Source organism: Lynx rufus, unplaced genomic scaffold (genome assembly GCF_022079265.1).
Source record: "Lynx rufus isolate CCGP_SWC_20201006 ecotype Redwood Valley unplaced genomic scaffold, mLynRuf1.p SCAF_5, whole genome shotgun sequence".
In the NCBI taxonomy this organism is placed as follows: domain Eukaryota; kingdom Metazoa; phylum Chordata; class Mammalia; order Carnivora; family Felidae; genus Lynx; species Lynx rufus.
The window spans coordinates 35225827-35236027 of record NW_025814867.1 but is presented as its reverse complement, the minus strand read 5'-3'; positions in this window follow the sequence as shown (position 1 = coordinate 35236027).

Here is a 10201-nt window from a genome sequence, read left to right as displayed (position 1 = left end):
TATGAGGATGTTTGTCAACAGTGTTATTATTTCTAGTGGTAGGAACTTAAACTTGGGGCTCCATCACTGGAGGGATAATTAAGTGAAATGTGCTGGAGAATAAAATACCAAGCAGCAGTGAGAAGCTGCAGACTAGATGCACATAAATCAACATAGATAGATCTTAAAAGCATGCATTTGAATGGGTGGAGTCAGAACCAGAATGGGTTTTATACCACGGTACTCTTTAAATAAATTAAAAGCCAAGTATGCATAAAATAACTCCAGATATTTTACAAGGAGGCATGCATATTCAAGTTTTTTATTTATTTAGTTTTTATTTTTTTTAAGTTTTTATTTATTTGTTTGAGAGAGACAGAGAAAGTGCAAGTGGGGAAAGGGCAGAGAGGAAGGGAGAGAGAATCCCAAGCAGGCTCTGTGCTTCCAGGACAGAGCCTGATACAGGGCTCAAACCCACAAAATTGTGATGACAACCTGAGCTGAAACCAAGAGTTGGATACTTAACTGACTGAGCCACCCAGGCACCCCTGCATATTCAAGTTTTTGCATAAAACTCGTCACAGTAAGAACTTCTTGGGAGTTGGGGCGGGGGGTGTGTGGAGACTAGAGATGGATGGGAGAGGAAATAAACAGCTAAGTAGTAGCAAACAAACAGACCTGGAGGGGGGCCCTGTGTGGAGGGATGATGATGGTGAAGTACGAACTCAAGGGCATAAAGAGCTCCACCTTGGGAACCAAGGTCCTAACTGCAGAGAGAGGGGGAAGACCACTAGAGGGAAAGCACAGGGGCACAAGAATCAGCTTGCTAATGGTGGCCCTGGAGTAAACTGCCTGGTTTCTAATCCTGGCTCTGCCACTTAATAGACTTGACCATGAGCAAGTTACTTCACTGGACTTGGCCTCCGCCTTTTCACTGTAAAATGGAAATGCTAGCAAAACCTACGTCAAAGGATCACTTGAACAAACAGTTACATGGCATGTATGCACAGCACCCGATATGTAGCCGGGGCTCGGTGAACATTAGCCATAATTGTCTCTATGTCAGTTCTGCATTCAGTAGTATCGTCATGTACTCTAAAGTCCTAAAGTGATGTCACAATGAACACACACGTGGGGTCTTCAATCAGCCATTGCACAGATCATTTCATTCCACCAACAGGATATGCATTCCACCCTGGACGTTGTTACAACCACCTTCTCCCCGGGAACCACAATGGCCTCCACTGCTACCTCTTTTGTATCAGACAGGACCTTTGGCAATGCTGCAGAGAGCTGGGCAGGAGAGCACAGAAGGGCATGGCTCACACACCTACCTTGTTCTGCGTCCTGGATCTGCACTCACTGTGCTCATAACCTTTCTGTGTCTTCTTGTCTGTATCCCTAAACACAGATAAAAATACTCTTCCCACAAAGTTGCACATGGCTGGTGCTTTGTAAATAATAGTTACAGTTACTATTACTAGTGCCAGCAGTTGACAGCCCTAGGGAGAGGGGAGGATGGGCCAGTCTGCATTCAGTGAGGACATCCTAGCAAAGCTGGAAAGATGAGGGAATAGCATGTGTATAGTCTACAAGGGGCCCTCAATTCCGCCTCTAAGTCACTAGCTGGGTTGTGCAATGGGCTTCCAGTGTGGAAAGACTCCAGCGCTTAAAAGAAAGGTCTGTTAGCCCAACAGAGCCCTGGGGATCAGCACCTGCTTCACAGCTGAGCATGCTGGAAAGCAGACACTGTCAGATCAGGAAAATGATTTTATTATTCTTATAAATGATTATTCTACTTCCCTTGGGAACTCGAGAGGATCTCATAGGAGAGAAACCCAGCTTCCCAATGACGGGACTGTTTTCAAATCAGAGTTGGCATTTGCATCAGTTTTGCTGAGGGTGAGCAATTCTTTTTTTTTTCCTACTCCAGCATGATGGAGTGGGATAAAAGAGCTGCGTCCCTTTCTCCAGAGGAAAATATGTCTGAAGCTGCAGCCCTGGGGAAAAGATGAAGGGTTGTTGGCACAGCCGGTGTGATAGCAAGGGTGACCTCGAAGAGCAACACCGTGTGGGGCTGATGGGCTCCAGCAGGATCTGGTCAAGTGGTGACTTTGACCAGAATCCCCGGCCTCCTCCCCAGGGCGGCAGCGGGGAGGGAGGAAGGCCGGCTGCGAGCCACTTTGGCCAGTGCTTCCCAAATTCCACTGAAGGCATCGCCTGTTTCTCAGTTGGGCAAGTTCCCATCCGTTTTTTCTTTTAAGTGACTTAGAGTTTGTTCTGAGTTTGCCAATTTCTCCGATTTCTCCTCTGAGCCTCCCTCTCACGGATATCAGACAGGGCTCTTGTCTGCACTTGATGGTCCATGGTTAGACACCTCCAGTGTTCCCCCACGGCCTCAAGATCGGTTTACATTTCCAGACTGTTCTCGTGCCTGAAGTCCCTGTGCTCAAGAGTGGCTCTACCCTTGTTGGATTTGATTCCTCCCTCGTATTCAAGTCCCTCCCTCCACAATTTTCCTCTCTGACCTAGACTCCCGATGAACCCTCTACTCCCACCGGACCCTCTGCCAAACCCCCCATTCATTCCCACTGCCATAGTTGTGTTCACGTATGCACCCTGAGCCGCCTACTGTACTCTTTTCCGCCTCTTGTCAACAGCTCCATTCAGCCAAGTTCACTGATCTCTATCCCTGGGCCAGAATGTGGGTGGGGGAGCAGGGGCATAGAGAAGACAGACAAACACGGAGCTTCTGCTATGACAGAGCCAGCAAAAAGGAGAGATGACGGGGAGAGACCAGCCACAAGGGCTAGAAACACAGTGGGGTCAGCAAAATAGTAAAAGAGAGCCCAAGGCCCAGGCCCAGGATACCCCCTTTCCAGCGCCCAGCCACAGTACTCCTACTGTGCTCCATCCGCCACCTCCAGGGACCCTCCGCTGACCCTGCTGGCCTGACCTTCACAATACATCTGAGCATCTGAGAGATGGCCAGTGTACAGGTTAAGAGCTCACACTATGAAACCTGGGTCTTGAATCCAAGCTCTATCACATACCAACTGTGTGACCTTGGGCAAGTTGCTTAACCTCTCTGAGCCTCTGTTTCCTTTTCTGTAAAATGAAGATAATAATAGTACTGACCTACTGTTGTGATTATAAGGATTAAAAGATATAAATTTGGAATGCACTACAAAAGTGTTTGCCACCATCATCTAGGGCCTTCAGGACACATCGCTTGTGGGTCTTCTCTCGCATGCCACAGAGGCCCTGTAGACGCCACTGGAAGGTGGCATTCAGCTAGAGACTGGCTTTCACCCATATCAATATATATATGTCACCATAACACTCTGCTTTTATCTCCATAATGACAGTTCTTCTGTTGATCATAATCTACCTCATTGGCTCACATACTATCTATTGACTCTCAAAGTGTGCTAATAACATTACATGCGGATCGGCATTTTAAAAATATATAATAAAAAAAGAAACTTCTGTCTCAAACATCTAAGAATAGACTCTGCAGTAAGTGTTCCAGCTTCAGGCCTCGGACAGAATTGGAAGAGGAAGTGATCATTTGTCGTCTTTCTTTATAAGCTGCATTTCTGGCATCACTTCCATGCTAAATGGGACTTTTTAAAAATAGTCTTCACAAGCATTTTGACAGATTCCATTATGGATACCGGAGAATGTAGCCCTGGAGAGTCAGCATGTGAAATCTGACCCCGCTCCAACCAAGTAGCCGGTGACTGCGGCCCCCTCCCTGGTGGCAGCAGGGACACTGGCTCAGGAGCACCCTTTGGGAATATGGTGTTGGTTTGACGCTAAAGCCCTACAGGTCTCTGTCCTGCAGCTGATACTCCCTGGAGTTCGAGGCGGGATCGGCTACATGAGAGGTCATTCCTCCTGCAGCGCCCACCGCTCTGTTGGGAACTATGAATGAGACCCCTCCAGGACATACCCCGGGGCAGTTCTTTTTTAGAGCCTTGTCTCTTCAGGATCAAGTCCAGGTCAAACCTTAAAATGTCAGCGAATTTTGGCTGAAAGCCTTTGTCCACAGGTGGTGGGCTTGGCAGGGAGGAGGGCCTGTGCGGAGAGGGAAGAGCCCAGCCCGGCCATTGAGGGCCAGCATCACGGGTGGGGGTGGCTGGATCTACAAAAGCAGGTACACCTGGATTCTGTGGCACTTCCACACAAGGCCTTAATCTCGGTGCACTCTGGTTCCCCATCCGTGAAGTAGGGGTGATGATAATTGCTTCATGGGGATATGGCAAGGAATTGCAGCGCTTGGTACTGACGCTGTGGGTGTGACTGCTCTTGTTATGATATCCCTGGGAGAGAAGACCCTGTGGAGGCAGGTTAAGTCAGGGCACAAAAGACCACCCCGGGCAGGTGGACAGATGCTTGATCTGGGGGGAAAGACAGGCATGAGCTACCAGCCCACATCCCAAAGTGGATGCTGCCGTGCATCCACCCAAAGTGGCTCGAAGAATAGCTGACCGCTGCCCACCACCTTCTGCCTAGTATAGCCCCCATCCCTCCCCAAATTCCTCGCCAGACGTTGCTGCCAATACCAGACGCTCCACTCCACCCCCCTGCAGCTCTGGCCACTGGGGCTTTTTCTTCTTTCTCCTCCCCTTCTCCTCATCTCCCTCTTCTTCTTCCTCCTCCCCCTCCTTCACCACCTCCTGCTCCTTCTTGGTTTACTCTAATCACACCTCTCTATCTTGCTTTTTTTTTTCTTCAAGAGGAGAAGTGAGAAATCAAGTTGGGATTGGGGAATGGAAGGGAACATCCTTGACTCAAGTCAATGTGGCGACCAGCAGATGAGGGCCCAAGGTCTCGATCTGGTTGTGCTCCCATCTAGAAGGGCACTGATGGAAGAAGACAGAGTCCCCAAAGCCCAGCCGGGATCAGTACCTATAGGAAAATGATAGCTCAGACAGGGAAAGGGATTTCAACCCTTGAAAGCTTGTGGCAGAGCTAACATTCCAGACCTCAATCAGGATCTATCCCCTAAATTCAATCACATAGTGTGCAGGCTATAAAGCATCCTTGAGATGTAGCCTCCAGGCCCTTCTTTCATGGGTACACAGTTGAGTCCCAGAACCCAAGCTGCAGGCCAGCTATCAGCTGAGCTGGACTGAAAACACAGGCCCCTCCATTCCTCACTGTTTGTCCTCTTCTCCCCCACCCCCACCAGCCCATCAGCCCTACAAGGATTGCAGAGGTGAGAACAACTCCCACTCAAACATCCAAACATTCCTTTTCTTGCTCTAGCCATGTCCCTCCCCTCCCCTGACAGACACAACCTGTTGATAATGGCAGATGTAGGGGATTGTTTCTCTTTTCCCTCTCTGCGTTTTAAGAGACATATATCAACTTATCAATATTTACCAATCAATCAACGAGTGATTTTCCTGGCGCTCAGCACTGTGTTTACTTTCAAAGGGAGAATCAAAGCAGAAGGTACCACATTTACCCCACAAAGAGCTCACAATCCAGTGGGAGAAACTGGCCTAGTGCCTGACATGAGTCCCGGCACCAGATGAGCCCTTGCTGGGGAGAAGCCCCTGCGTGGATTCAGTGGCAAGGGAGCCTGTGCAGTCACGGCAGGCTGCAGAGAGATGCCCACTCAGACCTTTGTATGACAGCTTTATTGAGATATAATTTATATACCACACAATTCACCCGCTTACAGTGCACAATTCAGTATTGTTTAGCATATTTGCAGTTATGCGGAAACATCATCACAATTAGTTTTCCAACATTTTCATCACCCCAGAAAGAAACCCTGTACCCATTAGCAGGCACTCGCTACTCTCCCTTCCCCGGCCCTAGGCAACCTCTGATCTACTTTCTGTCACTATAAATTTGTCTACTTTGGATGTTTCATGCACAGGAAATCATACAATGTGTGTGAGCTTTGACCCCTGTCTTCTTTCACTTAGCATAATGTTCCGCGTTACAGCATCTATCAGTATTTTACTCCTTGTTATGGCCAGCTAATGCACCATTGTATGAAAATACCACATGTTGTGTGTCCGTTCATCAGTTGATGAACATGTGGGCTGTTTCCACTTTTTGGCTGTTATGAATAATGCTGCTGTGAACCTTTGGATGCAAGTATTTGTATGGGCATATTTTCATTCATATTGGGTGTATACCTAGGAGTGGAATTGCTGGTCATACGGTAGCTCTGTGTTGAACATTTTGAGGAATAAATAGCCAGACTGTTTCCAAAAGGCCCTACCAGTTTATATTTTTACCAGAAGTGTATGAGAGTTCCAGTTTCTCCACATCCTTGCCAACATTTCTCTGCCTTTGTGATTACAGCTCTCCTAGTGGGTGGGAAGTGATATCTCAACGAGGTTTTGATTTGCATTTTCCTAATGGCTAATTATGTTGAACATCTTTTCATGTGTTAATTGGCCATTTGTATATTTTCCTTGGGAAACTTTCCAGATTCTTTGCCCATTTTTAAATTAGGTCATTTGCCTGCTTGAATTTTAACCCGTTAAATAGATTGACTTCCAATTCCATTAGGATTAGTAAATATTTTAACCCGTCAATTCTAGAAATACTCATTTTAAAATCTTTTTGACTCCCATGCCCCTAATGGCACCACATTTTTCACATTAGCCCAAAGTGTAGATGGAAAATAACAGATCATCACACAGCCAGAGGGACAGATATGAACTGGTAGGAAAACAAGTTTGAGCTTCAGTCCTGCAAGCCAGAGTTTTTGAATGCCCATTTTTCACCAGACATGTGAAGGAGATCAGTGCTGGCCCTGTTTCTTACAGCCTTGTAAGCAAAGTGGGAACCAGCCTGAGAGTAAAGAGAAGTGGTGCCTGCCTGTGGGACAGAGGCCCAACTTGCTCTAGAGGCAACAGAATTGGAAATGACTCACACGTGGGGGGAGCTTTTATGCCCCACCCTGTTCTCCACCCACCTGCCTATTCCCTCACCCTCAGTCACCAGCCAGCCTGAGGGAGGTCAGTTACATGTGCAAGAGCAGGGGATCAGACTGTGCCCTGTTCCATGTAAGAAGCATCCTCTGAGCATCTACCATGTGCCAAGTTCTGGACTGGGCACCACAGTCGTGCAACCATTCCTTGAACTTCATCGATCACAGTCTGGAGGGAAACAGGTGGTTTCTGTCCCATGCGATCTGTGCTTTTATAGAGGGTCTCACAAGAGGTTTGGGGGCACAGTGGGAGGGCTGGCTCAACCTGGATGTCCTGGAAGCCTTCCTGGAAGAAGGACCCAAGCTGGCTCTTAATGATTTAACAGAAGTCATTCAGGCATCCCTGGCTCAGGACACAGTCAATACATATCCCAGGAGTGGGGGAAACTGCAGTGGCTACAAGTTCAAGTTTATTTGATCAATAATGCTCATAATACCTCTGCACTTAGTGTTTTTTTTTCCTTCGTTTCTTTGTAAACTTTATAAATCTGGGTCAAAGAAAAAAGACAAAACCCTTGTCTACAAGAAATTCCCTCATTACAGGCACTTCGTTCACCTTCTCTGAATTCTGTTTCTCCCAGCTACAGAGTTATACGAGTGTGCTTTATGTTCACCTTTGGACTGTTGCTTTCTCAGAAGCAGGGACAACTTAGTGAGGACAAGACAGTGACTTCCCAGAGGTCAGAAACTTCATCTCTTCTGAGTGTGAATCTCCAGCTCTGAAGACAGAGTCTGGCACACAGAAGGGCCCAATTCATATTGGAAGGTGGAGGGCAGCTTCAAAGCTGAACTGAGCTAGGCAAGCCTGGGTCTTGGATCACAGACTCTCCAAGCGCAAAGCCGGCTTGTTGCTCATGTGGGGGTCCCTCCAATCCTTGTTTTGGGGTACCTCCAGCACAGGGCCTTGCATGATGCCCTGTATACAGTTGACATTCAATGCATGGCTATTGAATGAGGCTAAAACATTTTGAATAATCAAATACAGCTGAACCATTTTTACAGAAAGACAGCCTTCTTTTTGGATGACTTTAGGCAGCCTATTGGAAGGGGGCTGGCAGGAGTGCTCGGGAGAAGTCTTTGTCCCACCCACATGTTTAGCCATCTGATGCCCCCTTCCTGCCTACTTCCCTGAATTCTGGTCTGAGTTCTTCAACTGAAACAAAACCTCTATGGTGCCAATTGACCTTTCCTCTGAAAAAAGGATTTCCACTCCTCAGGGGAACTAGCCCGACAGGTGTGATGGTTGTTAGGATGAAAGGGAGTTGTCCCTGTGTCAAAAGGAGCCTTGCACGCCTGAACCTTGGGTACAGAGCACATGAGAGAAGAGGGACAGATTTTGTTTTAACATACTAGGGCTAGGGCGCTTGGCTAAACAGGCACAAAACTTTATAAGAAAAACCACTTTAAAACTTTTCAAATGGAAGGGGAAAGACTTTGTGCACCATGCAGTGCCAAGAGCTGAGCAAGTGTGAACGGGCACAGATCGGTTTGGTCCTGACAACACTAGGTAGAACCACATAGAAATGGTTTCACTCAAGTGACATCATCAGTTGGGTTTTAGCAATGTGTTCACCATTTTTCTTTTTATAAGAATGGGTATAAAAGAGGGGCGCCTGGGTGGCTTAGTAGGTGGAGCATCTGATTCTTGGTTTTGGCTCAGGTCATGGTCTCACAGTTGGGGAGTTCGAGTCCCGCATCGGGCTCTGCGCTGACAGTGTGGAGCCTCCTTGGGATTCTCTCTCTCTCCCTCTCTCTCTGCCCCTTCCCTGCTCTCTCTCCCTCTCTCCCTCTCTCTTTCTTTCAGTAAATAAACTTTAAAATAAAATAAAAATATACATGAAAGAATACACATATATGATAATAAGCAAAAGTAATGACCTAACATTTAGTGATAAATAGCATCCCCTGACCTCTGAAGAGGTGTCTGCATCTTGACACCATGATTGATGCTTCATCTTCATAGACTCCCATTTTGACAAACCCCTCCTTAATCTTTGCTCCTAATTTTGTGTTTGTAGTTCTTTTTCTTAGAGGGCCCCCAAAGCGTGAGTTTCAGGTGCTGTAAAATCTAGATATGCCCCCCTCTGACCTCCTCACCCCCAGTCCTTCATCCCCTAGCCCTGCTCCTCAGAGGAAAAATAATTCCCACTCTTCTGCACATCTTCTCTGGTATGTGTCTTTCTCTCGCTAAGTAAGACACTCATAAGGCCAGTCCTTGATCTGTTTCAGGGAACATCCATCAACTCCTATTATAAAAGGTGAGAAATGAGCCCTCTCTCCTTCCCTCTCCCCCTGCCATCCCACAACCTTTCCTTCCCATCCTCCTGATTGAATCACATCACGATTTTTGGATGAATTACTGTAGTGTGTCTATTTCTAGAACCACATAGACATTGTTCACAACAGAGACAAATAGCATATTATAATTACATGTATCTTTTCTTGCACACATTTTCATTTTTCCTGAAGTTAGAATTGCCTTGCCTTTTTGTTTGCTTGTTTTCTGGGCATCAATCACTAATTCATGCTAAACACTGACCTGGTTGTACAACAATTCTCAGGTAAATGTATGAGGTAATCTCTACACTCCACTTCTTTTTCTGATAACATCTTTCCTGGATCCCTCCATCCTCCTGCACTTGTCTGGAGCTGCTGCACATCTGTCACCAAGGGCATCCTTTGTCTGCAGCTTGCAACTTCCCTTCACCTCTCTGTTGGCTCCTCTGTCTCCTAGATCCCATGGTTATTGCTTTGGCTTGTTTATTGATTCCTTCATTTTTCTTGAGCACACCCTTCTGAAAAATGGGTGCATGAGGGGTCATTGTTCTATCCTTGACAGTTTGGTCATGCAGAGAATTCTAGACTGGAGAACATTTCCCTAAGGATTTTGGAGGATTGCTCCTTATGTGCCAGCATCCTGGGTTGCTGCTAAGAAGTCTGATCCCATTTTGGTTCACACTTATTTTGTGTAATGCGTTCTGTCTCCCTCCCTCCTCCCACCCTAAAAGATTTTAGGATCTTTGCTTCATCTCTAGTGCTCTGGCCTTGGCATGGGTCATTTTTCATCCACTGTGCTGGGCATGTGACAAGCCCTTTCTATCTGAAACTCAAGTGCTTCAGTCTGGGAAATGTACTCCCCACCAATAATGTCTCCCCACCAATCTTTTCTGTTCTTCCTTTCTGGAACTCCTATTAGTTAGATTTAGACCTTGTAGATTGAGTGAGCCCACGATTTTCTTTTCCTTCCTCCCTTCCTTT